The sequence below is a fragment of the Schistocerca serialis genome, chromosome 5 (assembly GCF_023864345.2).
Source record: "Schistocerca serialis cubense isolate TAMUIC-IGC-003099 chromosome 5, iqSchSeri2.2, whole genome shotgun sequence".
In the NCBI taxonomy this organism is placed as follows: domain Eukaryota; kingdom Metazoa; phylum Arthropoda; class Insecta; order Orthoptera; family Acrididae; genus Schistocerca; species Schistocerca serialis.
Genome location: NC_064642.1, coordinates 586653875 through 586678644, shown reverse-complemented (window position 1 = coordinate 586678644; position 24770 = coordinate 586653875). Strand labels below are relative to the sequence as shown.

Genomic DNA, 24770 nt, shown 5'->3' with positions numbered 1-24770 from the left:
TAAATTCTCTCCACACGGTACTGTAATGTTGTTTCATAGCAAACATACAGCGCCCGTCGCTTATGCGAATTGAGAATTCTCATTCCTCTCTTCTGTCATTCCCATTCAGTTTAAGGAATTGTGCCGATAGATCGCTATACTGCGTATTATTGTGCAAACAGCTGCAGGATATGTGAACCTCCTTCATACCATGGACAAATAACAGGGCTGATACCACGATACTGCCGAAATTATAGATTTACGCCGACCGAGAAACGCCGCACCGCAATTCTGAATGAAATGTCGTTCTGTTCCGAGTACTTCCGAGAAAGGCCGAGCAAAGCCGAGGCCGGGCCTTGTTCCGCACGCGGCCTGCACATGCTGCATGTGTAAACTTTGGCATGCTGTGGCCGGCCCTGATTTGCAAGGATGCATCAACGCTTCGGAGAAACTTGGAGCTTTGCACGTGCTGTGGGAGCGGGTCGGCCTCCACGAATTACTCCTATACTTGAATATGTGGTGCTGGAAACAGTCGAACACTCTCCAGGAATCTGGACAAAGTGATTTCCCGCATCAGTTCCAGCAATGAGCCACAGTAGTGTTCGGAGAATAACACATCACAATGCAGTGTGCCCGCAACACCTCTAACAAGTTCAGGACTTTCTTTCTTGACTAACTTTCTGCCAGTGGATGCAACAACAAGGTGCATGCAACCCTATGTTTGACAACATCTTACTTGCAGGGTTCACTCACAATAGTGTGTTTAATTATCACAAAAAAATTGGTCAAATGGCTCTGAGCACTATGAGACTTAACATCTGAGGTCATCAGTCCCCTAGAACTTAGAACTACTTAAACCTAACTAACCTAAGGACATCACACACATCCATGCCCGAGGCAGGATTCGAACCTGCGACCGTAGTGGTCGCGCGGTTCCAGGCTCAAGCGCCTAGAACCGCTCGGCCACATCGGCCGGCTTTAATTATCACAATTCACATGTTTGGACTCACGTAGGCTCCAAAACACATGCTGTACATGAGTCTCTACGCCGGCGACGGTTCTAATTGAAGTAATAGAGCTAACGTAGAAATTTTATGCATGTCAATTTCTGTAAACAAACTGTGTGGTTTGAGTACACCAACTGAGGGAAGAGTGTGTCAACAGAGAAATCCAGTTGCGCAGCGAGGTGTTTAACTGTGTGATCTGTCAATCGGCATCAATGAGAGTGTCCACATGTTCCAACTTTGCAGGAGTCAGAGCTATGTGCGGCCGACTGGCACTTAGGACATGGGACAGGTTTGTATCAACTTGTTGTGATGATGGCAGACGACTCGCCCAACGACTCACCATGCTTTTGTTTACCGCCAGGTCTACACAGACTTTCTGCATGTACCTTCTAATATTTGGTTTTCAGGCAAAAGCAACTCAGTGGCAGCTTTCTGCTTGAGACGCATCTCGGTTACAGACCTACCTACTGAGACTTCATGAAACTACAAGGGCTAAAGACGGAATGTTATACTCTGTCCCACAAGAATTCCGCATTTTTTTACCGAAAATGGCCGAGAAACGAAAAGTTGTAGTACTTAGTGAAGCCCTACGTACGTCCTGTGTGAGGATGGCGTGCAGAGATGCTGGGTGTTAACGTGTTTGATTTTGACTAGTATTCCTCTGGCTCAATCCGTTACGTTAAAAATGCTGAATCAACATGATGAATCTACAAGGTAGCGCATGATGTGGAGCCTATAGAGCCGCAGATAATAGCCTGTATAAAACCTTCGTAAGCGCTTAATACTCTAGCAGCTATTGCCCTTCACCTTGCTGCCATTAAATCATCATGTCTAACGATATCCTTTTTTTGATGCTTCGAGATCTACCAGTGACACAGCGGCCGGCGCCCGCAGATGGGCCTGTAACGCCTGCTGACAGGCAACCCCGCGGCGGAACACGTTCATTACCGGCGGCAGCAGGCACGCACACCGAGCAATTAATGCGCTCGCCGCGGCCGCCGGCCTGCTTGATAAATTGCCCCAGGACTCGGCGCCGTCAAGAGCGGGAGCAAGAGCGGCGTCGCTAAAAAACAGAGATACACACACACACGCGCAGCGGGCGTGGCAGCGGCAAAATAAAATCTCTGACGAGACGTCGCGGCCCGCGGCCCGCTGGTGGCGTTTTGTTTTCCTCCTCTTCCTCCTTCTCCGACTAGGCACGTAAATAAATTAAAAAAGCACTGCCGCAGCAGATTCATCCGAGAACTGACCTGCAGATACGCGAGGAGTGCTGAAATTCGGAGTGCTCCATGTCTGGATGGCTTGTTTTCCGTCTTCTTTACCGTCGCCTTCCGTCGTCTATCCCGCGCCCGTTCTTCTTTGCTTCTCTTGCCCTGTCTAGTACGCTGGCTCGCGCTGTGCTGTTTACGACAGATACGCAGCAGCGCTACTCTGTCGCTGCTGGAATACTCGTGTCTTTTGTCCATGTTTCATAAGTGTCTGTCACTAGGGTGCATGAGGAGAACGAGATGATTCTTCGGTTATCAGTGATCTCATTAGTCACCATGCGATCTGAAGGCAGCATGATATCGCTGGACGTGAGAGATTCAGAGATCTGGCGCAGAACGTCCGGAGGAACTAGAAAATCTGTACAATCCGACATCAATAAAATGTGTGCATCTGAGTTCGGAGTCCCCAATGAAGAGAAGATGTCTGGAACGATAAAGCTCGTACGATGTGTTACCGAAGAGTAGCGACCTAAACATGATCAAATGTAAACCCAATAGAAGAACAGTGTTAGTACTAGTATTCTTAACAAAAGTTTTACTAGTCAAGTTGCTGTTGTAAGATGATGATAGGTGGTTGTAGTAGGACCAATTAATATTTGTAATTTTTGTAATGGTGTCTTGTTGTCGTATACTCAGTTCCGGGAAAAGTAGTTGTAACAGTAACGACAATGGCAGGTGACAAACATAATAACCAAAAAGGACGAAATATATTTTTCTGTTACAGCAAAGGAACAGCCGTCTCAGAGTGACAAGGTATCTCATAATTTGAGTGCATGTGGAGTATCGTTCAGGTATCAATATAAATGTTAGTGTGATAGTAGCATAAATAAAAGGAAATAAGAAAACTAATACCGGTACGTCAAATGCAGTAACGGTAGTTCAACATTCAGAATACAATATAAACAAAAATTTGATCTTATAAATTAAAGAGTGCAGCAATCAGTCTTCCTTTTTTAGATTTTATTACGCAAATCCAGATTTCGGTTAGTAGCTAGCCATTCTCAATGCACTATTTTCTATTCTCGATGCATGTAAGTCCCTGCTGTTCGGGCGTCTGTCACTTTTTGAATGTGAATGTTACTGACGCCCGAACAACAGGGACTTACATGCATCGAGAATAGAAAATAGTGCATTGAGAATGGCTAGCTACGAACCGAAATCTGGATTTGCGTAATAAAATCTAAAAAAGGAAGACTGATTGCTGCACTCTATAATTTATAAGCCACATAACAGTCTCTGAGTGCACCCACTTTCTGAATGGAAGGTAACCTGATAAAAATGTGTCATACTAATTGTTATTATTTTAATGTTCTGGCACTTGACTTATCGTCATTCACCTAAGCAATAATATACTATCGTTAAATCTGAATTACAATCAGTTTTGTACAGTCTCATAAACAGTCTCTGTTCACGATCGAACTAATCTTATCACACGAGACACAAAATGAAAACGGCAGTGTGAAGATGTTATATAGTTGGAAGTTGGACGCCCAATAGTGAAGGGAATGTGGTTACAGTTTTCTTCTTGGTTCATGAGATTTTTCTATATCTTTCCATCACATGAAATTTTCTTTCATCGCTTTAATTATCCTTGAAACATGTTGTTGATAGTGCGTTTCACTGCGAAATACGACGTGTTTTATTCTTCAATGTATTTCATTTTTGTGCCTTGTTTGGCTAAAAATAACTGTCATTACGGTTCATATAAATTTAATTTGGTAATTGCTATAACGAATGTGAGATAAAATTAATAACGTGTAAAAGTCTAACATCATGTAGAAAAAATTACAGACAATATTTGGAAAAGAAGACTACTGATCCATCGCCCTTTAGGCTAAGGATGAATCCTGGCAGACAGCCGAGAAAAACTGTATAGTGTTTTGAAAAACTGAGAGACAGACCTAACACGCTTACGAAAGTGCATGAAAAAATTAGCATAAACCATCAAGAACTTGCAGACAGAACAAAATATAGAAACAAATTTATGAGGTGGGATGTTTATACACTCCTGGAAATGGAAAAAAGAACACATTGACACCGGTGTGTCAGACCCACCATACTTGCTCCGGACACTGCGAGAGGGCTGTACAAGCAATGATCACACGCACGGCACAGCGGACACACCAGGAACCGCGGTGTTGGCCGTCGAATGGCGCTAGCTGCGCAGCATTTGTGCACCGCCGCCGTCAGTGTCAGCCAGTTTGCCGTGGCATACGGAGCTCCATCGCAGTCTTTAACACTGGTAGCATGCCGCGACAGCGTGGACGTGAACCGTATGTGCAGTTGACGGACTTTGAGCGAGGGCGTATAGTGGGCATGCGGGAGGCCGGGTGGACGTACCGCCGAATTGCTCAACACGTGGGGCGTGAGGTCTCCACAGTACATCGATGTTGTCGCCAGTGGTCGGCGGAAGGTGCACGTGCCCGTCGACCTGGGACCGGACCGCAGCGACGCACGGATGCACGCCAAGACCGTAGGATCCTACGCAGTGCCGTAGGGGACCGCACCGACACTTCCCAGCAAATTAGGGACACTGTTGCTCCTGGGGTATCGGCGAGGACCATTCGCAACCGTCTCCATGAAGCTGGGCTACGGTCCCGCACACCGTTAGGCCGTCTTCCGCTCACGCCCCAACATCGTGCAGCCCGCCTCCAGTGGTGTCGCGACAGGCGTGAATGGAGGGACGAATGGAGACGTGTCGTCTTCAGCGATGAGAGTCGCTTCTGCCTTGGTGCCAATGATGGTCGTATGCGTGTTTGGCGCCGTGCAGGTGAGCGCCACAATCAGGACTGCATACGACCGAGGCACACAGGGCCAACACCCGGCATCATGGTGTGGGGAGCGATATCCTACACTGGCCGTACACCACTGGTGATCGTCGAGGGGACACTGAATAGTGCACGGTACATCCAAACCGTCATCGAACCCATCGTTCTACCATTCCTAGACCGGCAAGGGAACTTGCTGTTCCAGCAGGACAATGCACGTCCGCATGTATCCCGTGCCACCCAACGTGCTCTAGAAGGTGTAAGTCAACTACCCTGGCCAGCAAGATCTCCGGATCTGTCCCCCATTGAGCATGTTTGGGACTGGATGAAGCGTCGTCTCACGCGGTCTGCACGTCCAGCACGAACGCTGGTCCAACTGAGGCGCCAGGTGGAAATGGCATGGCAAGCCGTTCCACAGGACTACATCCAGCATCTCTACGATCGTCTCCATGGGAGAACAGCAGCCTGCATTGCTGCGAACGGTGGATATACACTGTACTAGTGCCGACATTGTGCATGCTCTGTTGCCTGTGTCTATGTGCCTGTGGTTCTGTCAGTGTGATCATGTGATGTATCTGGCCCCAGGAATGTGTCAATAAAGTTTCCCCTTCCTGAGACAATGAATTCACGGTGTTCTTATTTCAATTTCCAGGAGTGTATATAGAAGTGTTGCTGTAACATGGCTAACTAGATCGCCAGACGTTAAACCAGTTTCTTTGGCGCAATATGAAATCCGTAATTTATGAAGGAGAGTATATTGACTGAGATATATTGGCTCATGTTTAATTATAATGTCTATGAAGACTGCATGTTTGTCATACAATCGCCGTTATTTTGAACAACACTGAAACTTCTTTGCAGATAAAAACATTGGCGGACCGCCTCTCAAAACTTGGACCTTTTGCTTTTCATTCGTCTTTCGACTGAGCTGTCCAAGTACGACGCACGACCCGCCCTCACACACTACGTTCCGAAGTGCTGAGAAGCGTTACTGATGTAAGTGAAACTGTGAGAATGAGTTATGAGTCGTTCTTCAAGAGCTCAATCGGCAGAGGACTTGGCCGCGAAATGCAAAGGTCCGATGTTCAGCACCCGGTTCGATGCACAGTTTTAATCTAACAGAAAGTTTCAAATCAGCGTACACTCCGGTGCAGAGTGACAAATCTTCCTCGGCAATAGTAATGGAACGCCAAATTTCGATTTGTACTCTCGAATTCCATTCGTTTTGTTTAGCTGAAACCTACTTTACTTTTGCATGTCCGGACGTCAAAGCTTTTCAGTCCAAAACTAGGTTTCGTTGCTTCCCTGTCATAATAAACAGAAGGTACATTTACTAGGATCGTTAGGACAAAATGATCTTCCGTATCCTATTCGCCAACAAAAAGGCCCCCCTTGATCAGGTTTGCCTCCACTGGTGTTACGCCATTTCTAATGGGATTCAGTCTCCTCCGAATCTCCCATCGCAAATTCTCACTGCTGGGCATCTCCTGTAGTGGAGTTAGTCGTTTAGTGACTCGGTAAGCTTTTTGTTCCAGAACCTCTTCTGGTACCTCTTCCAGGTCCAAATTCGAAGTTTTCTGTGGACCCGAACGATTAAAATTCCGCAAGAGCTTCTTGAAAACAAAGAACATACCGAGTCTCCATCTGACTACCCTCCATTTCAGGAGATGCTGAGGCAACTAAGACATAACCCATTATTCGTGTTTTTATGTGATCCTCTGAAAAAAAAACGATCAAATGTGTGTGAATTCCTGAGGGATCAAATTCCTGAGGTCATCGGTCCCTAGACCTACACGCTATTTAAACTAACATATGCTAATAACAACACACACACACTCATGCCCGAGGGAGCACTCTAACCTCCGGCGGGAGTCGGTTCCTCTGTACCTGTTATTCAAAACTAATTGAAAGAAATACTACTACTACTACTAATAATAATAATAACTATAATAATAATAATAATAATAGTAATAGTAAAATACATACAAATTAATGCAGTTCCCTGTCAGTTTTCTTTTCACTTTGCAAATAGCCGCGATGCACAGTACCAATCGAAGAAAGTTGACGTTGTCTTAGTTCGCGTTCAGTCGTGCAAACCATCGAATGACGTCACATGTATTCCCTTATAATCCGTGTCACAGACTACTACAACAGGTACAAGTTGTCCAATTTTGCCACTCTTTCTTCCTGGCTTACAGAGGAGCACAAGAGCATTGTAAAGTTTCCTTCAAAGTTCTCGATTTTATGAAATTCATTTGCATTGACAGTTAGTGACCTCTGGAGACTGAAAAAAACAGTCACATGTTTATTCTAACTCACGTGACACTATGCGCGAAATATGTGTATTCATTTATGACACCGTCGATCAGTTTTCCTAGTAAACCTCGTGTCGTGCCATAACAACAGCACTTAGATATAGCAACACATCTTAGCAGAAACAGCACTTAGATGTATTTAATTGTTCTGTTGTTTCTGTGTCTCGGGCTATATAGGACGATTTGACTGTGGTACATGCAAAACAAACCGAGTTTTTCTGTGGAGTAACAAGAACCTGTGATACAATTGTTTTGTAGCAACGGAATCTACATGTATTTCGAAAAGTAGTTCACTGAAATTTTTTGCTGCCCACATCAGAAGTTTTATACCGATTGTGAAGTTACTTCCCCATTTATTGGTTTAGAGAGCAAGTTTCTTGCAGGGGGTACACCGGCAATTCATCTCTATTGATGGTCGCTGCCTTCATTCTCGTGCTTGCTCAGGCAGTACTTAATCGAAGATTTCTGTTCTGTATTTCTCTTTGCTCGTGAAGTTATTGGCTGTAAATCTTTCCCCAAACGAGGACATTTTGCCGCTTGGAGGACAACGCCGTAGTTCTTCGCTGTGTAGAGCACCGCCAGGCCGCGACAGAGAATAATTCTTCACGGAGTAGTACATACTTTATGTGAGTCCCACAAGAGTCATTACGCTTTGGTATCCCAGGAGATTCATAGCTGCTTATCCAGTTCCCAATGACACTGAACTGTAAATACTGCTGATACACTCCGATTGTCAACAGTACTTTCATCCCTCAACTTTCCGACTGCTTAGTTTACGTAAGTGCAACATAACCGGTAAATACGAAAAATTTACGCTCTTCGTTACCGGAAAGGTAAGAAAACGAAATATTTTAATAATAATGCAATCTCGTCTTAAAGACGTTTAATATGTAACGAAACAAGAGAAAGTGAGAAATCAAACGAGTGCCAGCTCTGATGCTCAAATTCATAAGATATTTGGAAAGTAACCTTTCTCTTCTATATAAAATGTGGAAAAAGATTAAAATTCAATATTTTTCTTTGTTAGAATGATAAAAAACAATTACTTATTGATATTGCATTTGTAAACATCGAAAACCTTTCTGACAATGTAGGGCCTAACGACAATCTCCACATGTGAAGAGAATTACGTCTGAAATGATTGAAACGTGACCATGAATACATACTTTGCTATAGTGAAATGGGTTCAGCAAAGAGTCAGGAGACAATATTAAGCAGTTTACTCCATTTATAGGTACCTACCTCAGGACAGAAGTTTGATTTGAGTGCGAAGTAAGCATATGTGTCCGATCTCTTGCTCTTGCGGGGGAAACGAACACGTGACAAGCATTTTATTGCAGCATAAATGTACAGAGACTCGTGAGAACAGCTAACAGTCATACTCTTCACTTGCACTCCCAAGAAGTGCTGGATGCCTGTAAAGGATGCAACTTTGGTATTTCGTGTTTTAACTTCAAAGACGGTGGAGACTGAGAGATGACTTTTTCAACAATGTCAGAAGTTTTAATATCTTTATTCCTCTTGACTGATATAGCTAATGGTGCAAGAATGCCAAATGAAAATATACTATAACTGATATCAGAAGTACGAGATCAAGAAAAAGTTACTGTTAAATGTGTGTAAAGTGTGGAATTCAACTCTTTTGTTACGTTCATGACAAATCTGTAGACAATCCAGCACACTACGATAAATATCTGACGCGGAAATTACTAATCTTAGGTCACATGTACTCTATTACACGGTGGCGGTACTACGTTACGAGGTTTATACAGAGAAATCACGGGACGGGCAATGTTGTTGATCGAAAGAAGTTAAGTAAAGGGCAATTATTTACGCTTGCACATTGATGGGATGAGGTGCCACAGAAATGGCGACTTTGAAGTTTCAAGAGCTGCGTTCAGTAATATCAGCTGAAAATAGATGAAATGCGGTAGAATGACTGGCGAGAGATGCGGTGTTAGCCATACATGTTTCAGCCACGTGCTTTGACGCCAAAAACCGGTTGCTCTGTGAAACTGAATATGTGCCAAAGTATGTCGCACTAGACAGAGGCGTACAAGGCACGATAAGCGAAAGTTGGAAGTGCACTGTCCACCGCTGGACGAATGTCCTATTGTCGATCAAGTGCAACTCATGCGAAAGCATACTGAGTGGGCCACGTCGTAGTGGGAAGGAATATTGTATTGTATGTATTGTATGTTAACCAGGGACCTAGAAACGACGGAGAGGTTCCGTCCCCACCGCAGCCGCAGTGGTCCACAACCCCACGACGACTACAGCAGTCCACTTCACCACTCCGCCGGCCCACACCGCACCCAGGGATATTGTGCGGTTCGGCCCCCGGTGGACCCCCCCCCCCCCCCCCCAGAGAACGCCTCACACCTGTGTAACCCCTATATTTGCGTGGTAGAGTAATGGTGGTGTACGCGTACGTGGAGAACTTGTTTGCGCAGCAATCGCCGACATAATGTAACTGAGGCGGAATAAGGGGAACCAGCCCGCATTCGCCGAGGCAGATGGAAAACCGCCTAAAACCCATCCACAGACTGGCCGGTTCACCGGACCTCGACACAAATCCGCCGAGCGGATTCGCGCCAGGGACCAGGCGCTCCTTCCCGCCCGGAAAGCCGTGCCTGAGACCGCACGGTCAAACGGGCGGATGGGAAGGAATATGCTGTTCAGATGAATCTTATATTTTGCTGTTTGTGTCATAACATACTTTCAGGAGCGTGTTTGCTTCACACATACAAATGGAACACAAAGTCAAGGATCTCTCTTGACAATATATGCATAATGGCGTTGCACATGTGAATTTTTGGAACTTCCTGAATGATTATAGCTGTGAACTGAATTTGGATTCAGTTTATCAAGTGTCGACTCTTCAAGAGAGTCAAAGATTCATTTTTGGCTCAATAAAATAGTTTTGATTTTCTAATTTTCTACACAAGCTGCACAGAAGTCAATGGCCAACTGCAGAAGAGATTTGTTTACACATGGCTCTTCAAAGCATTCGCCCTATTTTGAAAGTACGAAAACTAAAACCTCAAGCTGTCAGGAAATTCTTTGCTTTGAGTGATAACTGCCTATGGAAATTTATTCAAAGTTGGAGAAAGTTTGTAATGAATCTGTTCCTTCATTTTGATCAGATAAGAATTTGGTACCTAATATGAAATGTCGCTGCACTTCTCTTGAGGAGAATCCACGTGACCGACGTCGTTCAACTGTTTTTACATGTGTAAAATCTCGATAAAGAGCATTGTATATTGAAACTTCCTGGTAGGTTAATAATTCCTGCCAGACCGGAACTTTAACCTGGAACATTTGCACTATGTACCGACTGGTTATAATTAAAGTGCAGCTGCTCGTGGAGGTACTGTGTTGGCTGTAATTACCATTTGCTAGCGAAACTACCGTCATTTCACAGGTTATAACGTGAGTGAATAGTATGGCTTATAAAATAAATAAAATAAAATAAAATATTAATTATTAATTGTGTATGATAGTGATTGGATGTAATTAATATTTGCTTATCTGGAACGTGGACGTTTAATTATTCGGTATCAGACGCTTGACAATGGCTTTTTCGTAAATGTAATGTTATTCGTAGTTAACCGTGAAATAAGACTCAAATAATCGGACTTCGTACTTAAATCGTTTCCAAAGACTGCTGCGGTAGGTGCGGACTCAAATCTAAATCTTAATATTAGAATGATTTGCCAGCCATGTCAATACGTCGTACAAAGGTGACTGTCTACTAAACATAAAAAGTTTACACAGTTAGTTAAATCAGATATATTCAACGAATAAGCCTACAGTTAAATAATTCTACTTACTTTCATAAATATAAATTCTTTACAGAATCGAGTGCCTAGTATGATTGCAACTCGCAGTGTTCTTACATAACATCAAATATGGCGGTGTGCCAGTTAATGAAATATACGTGCTTCCCGCACCACTTGTCCAAGACCTCTCCTTCTTAAAGAAACATAAGAGTATCGTAATTGTGTTTTTGTTTTATCAGCGACACAGCGCTGCAGTTCTGTGCCATAGGCTTTATTTATTTGTCACAGATTAATTATTTAATTAAGATTTCGCGTTTCCGAGGAAACTCACGCACGGCATGCAAATCTGCCTTTATAGGCTCTCGAGCAGAGAGCCCACGCACTGCTATTGTAGCTGTTTTGTGTGAATCGCACTACAGTGCTGCATTGAGAGAATATCGCCAACCGAAAGGTCTCAGGAGAGGCCTGATGTCATTAAACAGTTCGAAAAAGATGACAATGAAAGTTGGAAACATGGGATGGCTTGGTGTGGCTCCTTGAAGAGAAAGGCTTACTGTCCCGGTAGATGTTATTCACGAGTTCGCTGTAACTGTAACTGGCCACGCAGTACCTGCCTCGGTTAGTGATAGTTCACGTGTAGAGTCACGAGAATTGTCCAGCCTATTAACAGCAGTACAGAAAGTTTTTTGGTCTACTTTGCTTTGGCACCCGTACAAGATCAAAACGATGCTGCATCTGAAACCTCATGATCTGCAGCAGCGCTCTGAACTTTCTCTTCGGTTTCTGGCACGGATCGAAATTGATGTGTAGCAGGGCAATATTCTATGGAGTGACGAGCACAATTTACACTACAGGGTCCAGTGAATACGCAGAACTGCGAATCTGGGGTACTGTTAAACCGCGTGTTCCGCACGAAGAACCACTACACTCTCCGTATGAGACTCTGTGGTGTAGATTCACAAGCACATTTATTGTCGGCCCGTTCCTCTTTGAAGAGAATACACCCAAGGGCCCGTCAGGGGTAACTTTATGTCTGCATGCTATCAAGACACAATTGTAGAGCATGTGGCTGAGCGGATCCAGGCGCTTCAGTCCGGAACCGCGCTGCTGCTACGGTCGCAGGTTCGAATCCTGCCTCGGGCATGGATATGTGTGATGTCCTTAGGTTAGTTAGGTTTAAGTACTTCTAAGTCTAGGGGACTGATGACCTCAGATGTTAAGTCCCATAGTGCTTAGAGCCATTTGAACCATTTGAAGAGCATGTGATTCCTGCCCTTGAAAAACACAATTCTGAGGAAACCACTGTTTTCACAGAAGAGGAGGCAACATCTCATGTCACTCGTCTGATCTGCATAACGCAGCCTTCCATGAACCTGTTGTACTGAGCAAACAGTGTAAGTGGTGGTTAATTATGAAATCAAAATTGTACCTTTCTGAATTGTTTGACTTCTCTGCACAATTCGAGTTCCTAATACATTAACGAGCGAGGTGGCGCAGTGGCTAGCACGCTGGACTCGTATTCGAGATGACGATGGTTCAATCCCGCGTCCGGCCATCCTGATTTAGGTTTTCCGTGATTTTTCATAAATCGCTCCAGGCAAATGCCGCGATGTTTTCTTTGAAAGAGCACAGCCGACTTCCTTCCCCGTCCTTCCCCAATTTGATTAGACCGATGACCTCGCTGTCTAAACTAATATATTACATATGGAAAAATTTTTATGCGCCTTTATTGCATTCAAAGCGCCAAGTTTTCGTCTGATTGCCAAAACTGGAACTAATTTTATTTCCCAGCGTAAATCGTTGTCGCATTAACGCGTTAGAATATCTATCAAGTTTTGCTCGTGTGCGATTATTACAGGTCGCACTAGACCTCTGTGAGTGGCTTAACTTTAATTATAGCCACGCGGGATTATTGGACGTTCAGTATTTTGAAGTAGTAAGAAACAGGAGACGCTAAGGCCGTGCCAGATGGAAGAGTACGATACTTCTTCCAAGAAGAATTAGATGCAAGAAATCTCTGGCTAAGACGAGTGCAACATTTGTTGAAAGCCCAAAAGAAGCTGCTTGTCACCCGACTGATTTTGTTCGGTGTTTTTGTGGTTTCTGTGTCATTCTATATCATCCAACCGATTTTATTCGGTGTTTTGTGGGTCTACAAATTCTCGCCAGAAACGAAACCGCGAGCAGAGCTATGAATGGCAGCCCGTTTTTGCTTCACAAAAGCGGCGAAATAGATTTCGCCTGCCGGAAAGGTTTTCACCAGTATTGTCTGATACTCATAATGGTGTAACCCAATTGGTTACTTTGGCCGCCTACAAAGGCAAGGTCTCTAACTTACGCCTGTGTGTAAGTGCTGGACTCGCGGGTAGCTAGGTCGGCAGTGGAAGTAATTTGCAGCACCAGCATTTGGCTGGCAAGGGGAAGAGAGGATGCGGCGCGATGTTCCCGATATCGAGACACTGCGCCATTGCTCTGGTTTAAATTCCAAACTTCTCTGCAGTGTCTCAAGGAGCGAGGGTGCAAACCTGATGCTTCACCGTGATGTGTCACACACACGGGCACAGGCCCCGGAGACTACGACGTCCAGCACCTTACAAAGAAAGAGTACTTAATTGTCAGATTACTAGTATTTCCAATCCGGAAATTATAAATTCAATGACCGCAGTCAAAGACCGACTGCATGAATGCTTTAACAAGACAGAAAACTTACTATGGAGATCTCTATTAGAACATTAAGAGACCCATATCAGGAACGTCGATTCAACGCTAGGGTTTTGGAACATATATTGTGTTCGAACATTATGACTGATCTCGAAGTTAGTCTACTGAGAAACAGTCAGCGTGGATTCAGAAACACAACTAGTTCTCTATTCGCTCTAAGGAATGAGTCCCATTGAACAGGGATCTCAGACTGTTCTCATTTTCATTCCAGAAGGCTGATGACACTCTGTTGTCAATAGACTTCTTATCGAACTAGAGCTGGAGACTGGATACGACATTTCCTTCCAGAATGGTCACAGTACTCAGTGATATCTGGCGGTCCCCAATGAAGTGGTATAGGCCCTACTGGTCCTAATCTACATAAACTGTTTGCGAGATAGTAGGAGCAGCCCTCTTAGATTTTTCGTAAATTTCATTTGTGAGTGAAAAACATTCTGAGTCGTATGTGGTTACTTTACAAACCTCTCACAATCGTACTTCAATAGTAGAATTTACTGTTTACTCGCTAGTCTACCGAGGTAACTGTGCTGCAGAGCTTCTTCGAAAGTTTGCAACTAGGACAGAGGTAATGGGAGACATTAGCTGGGAGGGAGCGTCATCAGTCGTGACTCGATAGCTTACTCCGTAAAAGCTTTACCCGCTAGAAGCAAGGAACTGGATTCGACTCCCGGACCGGTTCAGAGTTATGAATGGCCAGGGAGTTTCAACCCAGTGCACACTCCACTGCAGAGTGAAATATTCTCTATGCACCTCCTAATCTTATTGCTACATCGATGAATTTGTTCCTTGTACGTATTCAGTGGGTAAGGTATATTAAGGCGTGAATAATATTTTCATTTATAGGCTAAGCCCATCATAAATTTTCCTCTTTTTCTTTTTCTATCTCTTTCTCTTGTGATTTAAAATCGGAAATTTCTTGTCTAGTTACAGGTGTCTAGATACAGGAAGTATTCATTACAACCTGAGTGCGTTCTGTTTGACCGAACCGCGACTTTTCAAGTGATAAAACTCGTATTAGTAACTTTTTTTGTGTAACGGATGAAATTAAGATTTTTCCTTTAATTCACAAGTTCCTCTACCCTGACTGTACTAATTTAAAACATACAATTATGCCAATAGTGACAACTGATCCATAAATGGAGTAGCAACAGTAAACTTTCATACGTGAGTAGAAGCTTTAATACTGTTTTCTGCAGCGTATCCCTTCATGCTTTTTATGTGTATACAAATATTCATTCGCTTAAAATCTTTCTCCGTAGATGTAAGATTTCATGTCTCTATGAGCAGCAAAGAACTAGCAGCAAGCTTTTTCAGAAAATATTGAAAGTTAATATAGGGAGGAAGGAAGTTTCTCGTTTACCGTACCGTAGACAAGGAGTAATTCGAGGCGGAACAGTACTCTAGAAGCACCTTTCTCGTCTGCTAAAATAAACTTTTAACTGCGATAATTCACAGTAGGAATTGGAATCACGTCCGTGTTAAATGTAGCGTGGCTAACGAGAACTTTCAAGTGATAACTTTGCTCCTAGTCTGCAATTATGTTCATTGTTTCTTATTGCTCGACTCTAGAAATCAGGGCGATGTATTATTACACATTATAAAATGAAGATAAACGTGAGCTGAAATCGTAACATCTCTGTGATGGGTAGTGCTTGGAAACATTTGGCTACGTTCCTAGGCGGATAGCTGCTGCAGACTACTAACGGAAAGGAGGAGAATGACTTTACAGGATTACACCTATTGCTGTGCAGTCGAACATGTAACTATTACTGTACGCACACCAACACCAATCCAGTGCTGATAATGTTTCCGGTATAGTACGTAACATATTCCGTTTCTACACCCGTCAAAAAAAGTCTTGCATCACCTCGGTTCCGAGAGTACCGGAACCTGTACAGAAAATTGGAATACAGACCAACATAAACATCATTTCCGCCCGTTTTATTGCTCATGAAAACCACACTTTGCATGTTGTACCACCATACAGCGAGACCTTCAGAGGTGGTGGTCCAGATTTCTTCACACACCGATACCTCTCATACCCAGCAGCACGTCCTCTTGCACTAATGCATCCCTATATTCGTCGTCGTATACAATCCATAAGTTCATCAAGGCACTGTTAGTCCAGTGTCCCACTCCTCAACGGCGATTCGGCGTAAATCCCTCAGAGTGGTTGGTGGGTCACGTCGTCCATAATCAGCCATTTTCAACAGATCCCAATCATGTTCGGTAGGGTTCATGTCCAGAGAACATGCTGGCCCCTTCCAGTCGAGCGATGTCGTTATCCTGATGGAAGTCAATCACAAGATGTGCACGATGGGCCGCGAATTGTGGTCCATGAAGACGAATGCCTCGCCAATATGCTGCCGATATGGTTGCACTGCCGATCGGAGAATGGCATTCACGTATCCTACAGCCGTTATGGCGGCTTCCATGACTACCAGCGGCATACGACAGCCCCACATAATGCCACCACAACATAGCAGGGAACCTCCACCTTGCTGCACTCGCTGGGCAGTGTATCTAAGGCGTTCAGCCTGACCGGGTTGCCTCCAAATACGTCTCCGGCGATTTTCTAGTTGACGGCATATGCGACACTCATCGGTGAAGAGAAGATGATACCAACTCTGAGCAGTCCATTCGGCATGTTGTTGGGTCCATCTGTGCCGCGCTGCATGATGTCGCGGTTACAAAGATGGACCTCGCCATAGGCGCCGGGAGTGAAGTTGTGCATCACGCAGCCTATTGCGCACAGTTCCAGTCGTAACACGACGTCCTGTGGCTCCACGAAAAGCATTGTTCAACATGGTGGCGTTACTGTCAGGGTTCTTCTGAGCCATAATCCGTAGGTGGTGGTCATCCAGTGCAGTAGTAGCCCTTGGGCGCTCTGAGCGAGGCATGTCATCGACAGTATCTCTCTATATCTCCTTCATGTCCTAACAACATCGCTTTGGTTCACTCCGAGACGCCTGGACACTTCCCTTGCTGAGAGCCCTTCTTGGCACAAAGTAACAATGCGGACGCGATCGGACCGCGGTATTGAGCGTCTAGGCATGGTTGAACTACAGACAACACGACCCCTGTACCTGCTTCCTGGTGCAATGACTGGAACTGTTCGGCTGTCGGAACCCCTCCGTCTAATATACGCTGTTCATGCATGGTTGTTTACATCATTGGTCGGGTTTTGTGACGCCTCTGAACAGTCAAATATGGTTCAAATGGCTCTGAATACAATGGGACTTAACTGCTGAGGTCATCAGTTCCCTAGAATTTAGAACTACTTAAACGTAACTAACCTAAGGACATCACACACATCCATGCCCGAGGCAGGATTTGAACCTGCGACCATAGTCTGAACAGTCAAAGGGACTGTGTCTGTGATACAATATCCACAATCAACGTCTATCTTCCCGAGTTCTGGGAACGGGGGTGAGGCAAAACTTTTGTTGATGTGTGTATTTTGGTTTGAATCTTGTTCTCAGTAGAATCTATGTCATTCTGCTGCAGGACGGATGAAATGTTTTTGTGAAGTCGTTTCCAGTTCCTTTCTTACACCCACCGCCTTTTACGGAAGATAAATGAGTCACGGTCCCCTAGTCAAAAATTAAGTAAATCGAATTCCAAACTTGAAGTCAGTAGTGTGACCCGTAGTTCCCCGGTCATTTTTTGCTATAGCTAATTTTTTCGAACAGTGGTCCGATTTTGTACCTATTCAGTCATTTAATTTAGATTTCCGTAAAGCTTCCTTTAAGTTCCGTATGCATTGATTACTAAAGTGCAAAATACACAGTGTAAAACTCCGCAATATTTAGTGTCCGTGATATTGCTACATTTCTGATCCTATACAACGCGTAAGAACATTCACTGTCACTTAAACTTTAAGTTGAACTTCTGTTTACGCTATAAGAATCTCCATTTGAAGTGGTTTGACTGAGCTTTTTTCATCTCGAAAGTTTCTAATTAAACACTGTCATATTAAACAATTCTTGGAACTGGGACATTTTACTACATCTTCTGGGCACTTACTGCCTACAATCATTCACCAACATCTACATGTGTGATAAATCATGACTTTTGCTGTTCACAGTGGGGTCTCAGATACTAAAGTGACTACAGTTCACAATTTCATTTATGAGCAAGACCTGATGGCCGTCCGTAGGACTCCAATACCACCCGGTACCGCGTCGTCAAGAGCACCAATGGAATACCTTGCCAAACTGGAATGTAGATCACGAAACAAATTAAATATAAACATTTTAGTGCAGGAAGTCATAAAAACAAAACCTAAAAGACAAAATTATAAACATATTCCTACTTGCCTGATGTCTCTCAGCGGAACTGTTAATGTTTACCACGATTCACTGTAAAAACTACAAAGTTCAGGTAACGATGATGAAGATCTTGTCTCAGAGTTGCCCGGAGGTGATTCGACATTTCATCCTCGTCCTCGCAAAATTAGTCCTTGATGATACGAGCTGTGTGAACAGCGGCCCTGTCATCTTGAAACGCAGCGACACAGTTGGTGACAAACATTGTACCACGGGAAGGACCTGATCAGCCAAAATCGTCAGATAATCCGTGACAGGATCACAACATTGCAGAGTAAGCATGGGGACCACGGAATACAACGATATGGCAGCCCAAATTATGACCGAACCCATACCATGTTTTACTCTTGGGTGGTAAACTCGATCAGAATGTGAAAACCGTGTGAAGCAAGACTCACTGACCACATAACTTCCTTCCAATGTTACACAGTCCAGGTATTACGGCTTCGGCATCATGTTTTCCTTTTACGGAGATTTTTATCACTGATGAGTGGTTTTGGAATTCCATCTGACCCTGGAGTTCCCTTCTTATGCAGCTCCGTTCAAATTGTTTTCGTTCTCTCAGGGTTCGGGAGTGAGACATTCAGTTCTGCAGGTACTTTTGCAGCTTAATTTCTGTCACAGTCCTCTTCAGTGACCGTCCGTTACGATCATTCAACACATACTTTCGTCAGCGTTATGCCTTGCCGAATGGTGGGTTTCCGCTTTCCCTGTATACACTATAAACTCTGCTACGGTGCTCCTTGAAATAACAAATACTTCGACTACCTCGGTTACGGAAGCTCTCACCATACAAGCTCTAACAATTTGTTTACTTACAAATTGACTTAGCTCCAATGTAATGCACTCACGACTACACAGAGCACTGTTCCGACCGGAACTGACACTTGGAACGGACTGAGGACATTTTAAAGGTGCTGTTCGTGGCCAAATAAAACAGTGCAAACCGCAGGCTTGGTTACTGTCTATGTTCAAGCATGCATTTGTCGCGGTGTTTACATATTTTTGTCCAGTCCTGTACTTGACAAATCATCCATAAAAAAAAGTGACATTCACCCTTGAAAATGTAGCGAAGGGCTAACATGATAAAGTTTCATCTTAGCGACAAGAAACCATATGACAGCCCTGATAAACTGTTTGTTTTTCGTGATGTATTGGTACGGTAGCTGCGTATAAATATACATGTGTTAAACAATTTTAGGATTAATTCCTAATCAATAAGTCCCATCGGCCAGTCAATACTGGCGTATCAGTTGGTTGAATTCATAGTGCGGTACTGTCAGTGGTCCAGCAGTCAAGCGAATGAAACTGTGTGCTTCCAGAGATCTTTACATCTGTGATATACACAGGGTGATTCACGAAGATATCCAAATATTTTAATATGTTATTCTCAAGTAAAACTAAAAAAAAAGTTCAGATAAACATAGGTCCGCAAATTTTTAGTTACGGAGTTACGGCTTATAAAATATTTTGCCTGAAAGTTAGCAACTTCGTTAATATGAAGCCATCGCAAAACTGAACGTGGTTAAAGTAAAGCACGATTTCCATTTATTTTGTTGTTGTGGATCTGGTGAATCTATTATTAACTACTTGGACCAATTTGTTTTTGAAATTCCAGACAACTACGCAATGTTTTCAACATAAGTTGTAGAGAATTTAATTTTGGAAAAATGATGGTAATAACGCTGACTGAAACCGTATGACTGTGTCAGATAATCCGCTTTTATAATACCATAGCACACGTGGATTGATGTTAAATCGAAAAGAACAAAGCTCAGTGGTAAGGATGTTGTAAAGTGTACATACAATTTCACAATACATTCACAACAAATGTTCAAAAATGTCTCCACCGAGTTCAATGCATTTAACTGCTCGTGTATGAACAGATTTTTTGCTTGTTTCAGTTTCACAGGGTTGTTCTTAATTTAGTCTACTGCATTCATAATGTGAACAAGTAATGCCTCAAGTGTACTGACTATGTCCTCATAAACTATGTCTTTCATCCATCTGCATACACAAAAATGCGTTGGTGTTAAATCGGGTAACTGCTGCTACGGTCGCAGGTTCTAATCCTGCCTCGGGCATGGATACGTGTGATGTCCTTAGGTTAGTTAGGTTTAAGTAGTTCTAAGTCTAGGGGACTGATTACCTCAGATGTTAAGTCCCATAGTGAACCATTTAAATCGGACGATCTGGGTGGTCACCGACGTGTAGCAACACGGCCAATCCATTTCTGGGGAATACGTTCATTTAAATGTGTAGTAACGGCGTTGGAGAAATGTGAAAGAGCGCTGTTAAGTTGAAAATACATTTGAAATCGCGTAGCTTGTGCAATTGTCTGGAATTTAAAAAATAAATTGGGCCAAGTAGTTAATAAATTAAAAATATTACGAATTTTCTTCTTTGCTTCTCTGGATGTTCTGGAAAACTTCTGCAGATACACGTCTGGAACATGTTTTATTAGATTCACCACCTCAATAACAGCAAAATAAATGGAAATCGTGCTTCACTTTAACCTCGTACAGTTTTTCGATGGATTCGTATTAGCAAAGTAGCTACATTCCAGTCAAAATCTTTTATTAGCCCTAACTCTGTAACGAAACATTTACGGACCTATGTTTAACTGAACTTCTTTCTTTAGTTTTACTTGTAGAATAACATTTTAAAATATTTGATTATCTTCGTGAATCATCCTGTATATGCAGACTGAAACGACATATGAAAATTTGAACCGAAGTTGGGATACAAACCCGGGTCTTCTGCTGACTGGGCAGCTGCGCTAACTACTAAGCCACCCTGGCACAGTTCCTTTGCACCTCTTCTTCAGTCCAAATTCCCGTTCATGCCCCAGCCCACTTATTATTCCTCCTAAACTCTAACAGCACTGCAGAGGCTGTCTAACTTTGCCGGAATAGCACCATGGACGAAACGGGGATCCTGCCTAAAACCTGGGCGTAGGTGCTCTAATCAGATGAAACTATACAGCTGCAGCGGCCTTCCCATATCACGCACATCTATGGTGTATATATACAGACTGAAGCGACGAATGAAAATTCGTGCCAAAGCCGAGATTCGAACTCAGGTCTTCTGCTCACTAGGCAGATGCCCTAACCACTATGCCACCCTGGCACAGTTGTTGTACAAAACTGCACGGAGTATCCTAGCACGCTGCTCTTCTCAGTCCAAATTCCCATTTAGGCATCAGCCCATTTGGCGTTGTGAGAAGCGGAATTTGGATTGAGGAAAGCGGCATGCTAAGGCAGTGCGTGCAGTTGTGTAATGCCACTGTTCCAGGATGGCATAATGGTTAGCACGTCTGTGCATTGAGCAGGAGACCCAGGTTCGAATCCTGGTGTTGGTACGAATTTTCATTAGTCGCTTCAGCCTGAATATGTATTTTAGCATTCAACCCGTTAAAGTCCACGAGAATAAGACGCTTTCATTAAAGACGGTTTTAGCGGCACCACGTCTAATCAACGAAGTAGCAAAAGTACCACCGTATAGTGGCAGAAATATCGTAGTTTCGATTCGAAGATGAGCATTACGTGAGTGAGAAGAGAAAACAAAACTACAGGAAGGCGTTGAAAGCGTTGAGACGTACTCGCCTACAAGTCACACAACACTCGGGGAGGGTGGGTGAGGTGGGTCATCCCGCAACTGCGAGACTGTGCTCACCTGCAGCCACAGACTTTATGTAAATGAGGACGGAGGAGGCGACGGCGGCTGCGGCGGCGGCGGCGGCGGCGGGGGCGGCTGAGGGGCTTCGGCGGATTACGCTGGCTGGCGAGCGCGTGTCCGGCGTGATTAAACAGCGGAACGGCGAAACACGACTCCGCTGCAGGTGTGCGCCTTCACACTCGCCGCCGCCTTTCGGTGACGTTGGCGACCGCTAAGCTAAAAGGCGTTGCCTTCTGTTCAGCTCGGAAATGACGCTACGTGCAGCTCGTTGCGTGTTATCAGGCAGCCGCCAACGAAAATTATGTGTCACCTACGAATAAGTTGTGAGTAGACAGAGACAGATATACCGGGTGATCAAAAAGTCAGTATAAATTTGAAAACTGAATAAATCACAGAATAATGTAGATAGAGAGGTACAAATTGACACACATGCTTGGAATGACATGGGGTTTTATTAGAACCAAAACAATACAAACGGTCACAAAATGTCCGACAGATGGCGCTTCATCTGATCAGAATAGCAATAATTAGCATAACATAGTAACACAAAGCAAAGATGATGTTCTTTACAGGAAATGCTCAATATGTGCACCATCATTCCTCAACAATAGCTGTAGTCGAAGAATAATGTTGTGAACAGCACTGTAAAGCATGTCCGGAGTTATGGTGAGGCATTGGCGTCGGATGTTGTCTTTCAGCATCCCTAGAGATGTCGGTCGATCACGATACACTTGCGACTTCAGTTAACCACAAAGCCAATAATCGCACGGACTGAGGTCTGGGGGCCTGGGAGGCCAAGCATGACGAAAGTTGCGGCTGAGCACATGATCATCACCAAACGACGCGCACAAGAGATGTTTCACGCGTCTAGCAATATGGGGTGGAGCGCCATTCTGCATAAACATCGTACGTTCCAGCAGGTGTTTATCAGCCAGGCTGGGGATGATGCGATTCTGTAACATATCGGCCGGCGTACCTCTCACCCGTCGCGGTTGCGGTTACAAAACCAGAATGACGCATTTCCTCGAAGAAAAAAGGTCCGATAACGGTAGATGTGGTAAATCCAACCCATACCGTGACTTTCTCGTCGTGCAATGGATTTTCCACGACAGTTCTAGGATTTTCGGTAGCCCTAATTCTGCAGTTGTGGGCGTTGACAGACCCTCGGAGCGTGAGATGAGCTTCGTCGGTCGACAACACGTTACTCAACCAATCGTCATCTTCCGCCATCTTTTGAAACGCCCACACCGCAAATGCCCTCCGCTTCACTAAATCGCCAGGTAACAGTTCATGATGCCGATGGATTTTGTGCGGATAGCATCGGAGGGTACGCCTCAGTGGCTACCAAACAGTAGTGTATGGAATGCCGGTGCGACGTGCGACTGCACGAGCGCTGACTTCCCCGTGCATAGACGAACCCGCTACAGTTTCCATTTCTTCCTGAACTGTCTCAGCAGCATTACGCCTTGTTCTTGGTCGGCCACTACGGGGTCTATCGTCTAAAGAACCCATGCCTTCGAACTTCGAAATCATTCTCGCCATAGCTGCATTTGTCAACGGACCTTTAGCTGTTCGAATCCCCTTCCTATGGCGATAGGATCGTAACGCTGAACTAGCACATTCCCCATTCTCATAATACAGCTTCACTAAATGCGCCTTTTAAGGTAACGTCAACATGCTGCGACTGGTGGCGAATCTGATTCTTTCTCTCATTACAGCTCCTTTTATACACGATTGTCATGCGCAGTCACTGGCGTTTTGCTGTCCAGCGCCATCTTTCGGACATTTTGTGAACTTTGTTTTTTTTTTGTTCTAATAAAGCCCCATGTCATTGCAAGCATGTGTGTCAATTTTTACCTCTCTATCTACATTATTCCGTGGTTTATTAAGTTTTCAAATTTATACTGACTTTTTGATCACTCGGTACTTTGCGTTGTGTTTATTCTCGTAAGTGAGAAAATTGTCGCACAATCAGCTAAACAGTTCATGAATCTGAGTTTCTGGTAAAAATACTGAAAAAAATACGGAGAAGAATATTATGGATGTCTTAGATGACGATCAACTTGGCTTTCGTAAAGGTGTCGGCACTGGAAAGACAGTTATGGCGCTGCCCTTGACAATAAAAGCAGGATTTAAGAAAAATTGAGATACATTCAAGAGATTTTTGGACCTATGAAAACTGATCAAGAATGAAAGTCGTACAAGGTGTTTGAAGATCCGAGAAAAGCAGAAGAAAGTGATAGGGAAAGATGGGTAAAATACAATACGTAACAGAACCAAGAGGGAACAACAAGAATCTAAGACAAGAAAGAAGTGCTGGGATTAAAAAGGGAGCCAGTCTTTCGTCCCTATAGTTCCGTCTATATTACGAAAAAGCAATGACGGAAATAAAACTGTGGGATTAAAACTCAATACAGTATGCTGAGTGCGCCAAATGGATCGACAATACCTCGAAAAGAAGACGAAAATAATGAGAAGTTACACAAAAGACACATTTGACTGCCGGCTTTCTCGGATGTCAGCTGAGTAGTGGTGCGGTCTTGTCGTAACGTTTCGTACCCTACATCTTCTCTCCGTATTCATCATCTTCAGGAGAAGATGTTCGTTGTGAAACTCATTGAAACATTACGACAAGACGTCGTCGGCACTCGGCTCCTAGAAGATGTCATCAACGGAAGTGATATTAATGATACACTCGTGTACTCTGCATCAAACTTGGCGACGATGAAGTTAACGTTTTCTGCTACCTTGGAGACAAAATAGCACAAATGGACGAAGAAGGAGGACAAGAAAAACAGAATAGAACAGATAAAGAAGGCATTCCTTGCCAAAACAAGTCTACTAGTACCAAACATAGAACTGGATTTCAGGAAGGAGTTTCTGAGAACATACGTTTCGGACACAGTAACCTATGGTAGTGAAGC

The 24770-nt window shown here is 43.9% G+C and overlaps 1 protein-coding gene and 1 non-coding gene across 2 annotated transcripts in view; both read right to left on the bottom strand.

The window, feature by feature from the left end:
- Positions 1-24770, bottom strand: part of LOC126482124 (atrophin-1-like) — a 412049-nt gene that overhangs the window by 188851 nt on the left and 198428 nt on the right. The window lies entirely within an intron of this gene.
- On the bottom strand, positions 21226-21297 carry Trnat-agu (transfer RNA threonine (anticodon AGU)). The gene has a single exon. It is a non-coding gene; the product is annotated as a tRNA-Thr (tRNA).